Source organism: Amphimedon queenslandica, unplaced genomic scaffold (genome assembly GCF_000090795.2).
Source record: "Amphimedon queenslandica unplaced genomic scaffold, v1.1 AMPQUscaffold_3006_Cont24995, whole genome shotgun sequence".
Taxonomy (NCBI): domain Eukaryota; kingdom Metazoa; phylum Porifera; class Demospongiae; order Haplosclerida; family Niphatidae; genus Amphimedon; species Amphimedon queenslandica.
Genome location: NW_003556662.1, coordinates 1 through 918, shown reverse-complemented (window position 1 = coordinate 918; position 918 = coordinate 1). Strand labels below are relative to the sequence as shown.

General features: G+C 36.9%; 1 long non-coding RNA gene across 1 annotated transcript; it reads left to right on the top strand.

Moving 5' to 3' along the window:
• The first annotated feature begins 554 nt into the window (after window positions 1-554).
• On the top strand, window positions 555-913 carry LOC109593067 (uncharacterized). The gene is made up of 3 exons (XR_002190712.1): window positions 555-633; window positions 686-804; window positions 854-913. It is a non-coding gene; the product is annotated as an uncharacterized LOC109593067 (long non-coding RNA).
• Window positions 914-918: the final 5 nt, after the last annotated feature.

Below are 918 nucleotides of genomic sequence, written 5' to 3'. Positions count from 1 at the left end.
GACCATCTGTTTAGGTCACAGCACTAACAGAGTATCTCAAAGTCAAGGAGGAACTGTATCCAGTATTCTTCAAGATGCTTATGAACAGTTTTGTGGCTGTCGGTACATTGAAGACAATATAGTTATTAGAACAGGCTTTGGTCTTGTTGATGGTAACCAGCCTCTAGTCGAGGCTAATTTCTCATTTCTTTATTATGTGAAAGAGATCAGTGGCTATCTTGAACTGAACAACATACCATCCATTGAAAGGCTGTCTCTGCCTAACCTGAGACTCATACGTGGGGGGAATTTACGTTCTGGACGTTATAGCTTACTAGTGTCTGGAAGGATAAAAACTCTTTACATGCCAAACTTAACTGAGATCAGTCGAGGAGATGTGATTCTAGTTAGCTCTAGATCTAGTCTTAATTCTTACTTGTGTAATACAAGATCAATTAATTGGACTGATATTGCCCCTTTTCCTGTCAATGGTCATCGATTCAGTGGGACAGAAGGTTGCAGAAATTTAGGTAAAATAATTTTTGTTGAATTATTCTTGTTATTAAAGTTATCACTTAGATATAATTGACTGTAATGCATTAGGATGCAGCTCAGGGTTTTGCTGGTGTAATGACACTGATTGCTGCCAAACATGTGAAGAAAAACATTTAACATTTTACTTTATCTAATTAATACATCAATGTAGTATCATTTAATTGTAATTGCAACAACGGTCGTTGTTCCAGAAATGGTCCAAACATACAATGTTGCGATCCACAGTGTGTTGCTGGTTGCAGTGGAGGTGGTAATAATGATCAATGTAGGGTATGTGATAAATACTTGTATGTTAATATTTTTGCATCATATGCTCTAGGCTTGTAAGAATGTTTTGAATGATGGTGTGTGCCGAGAGAGGTGCCCTGATCAATTTATAATTGA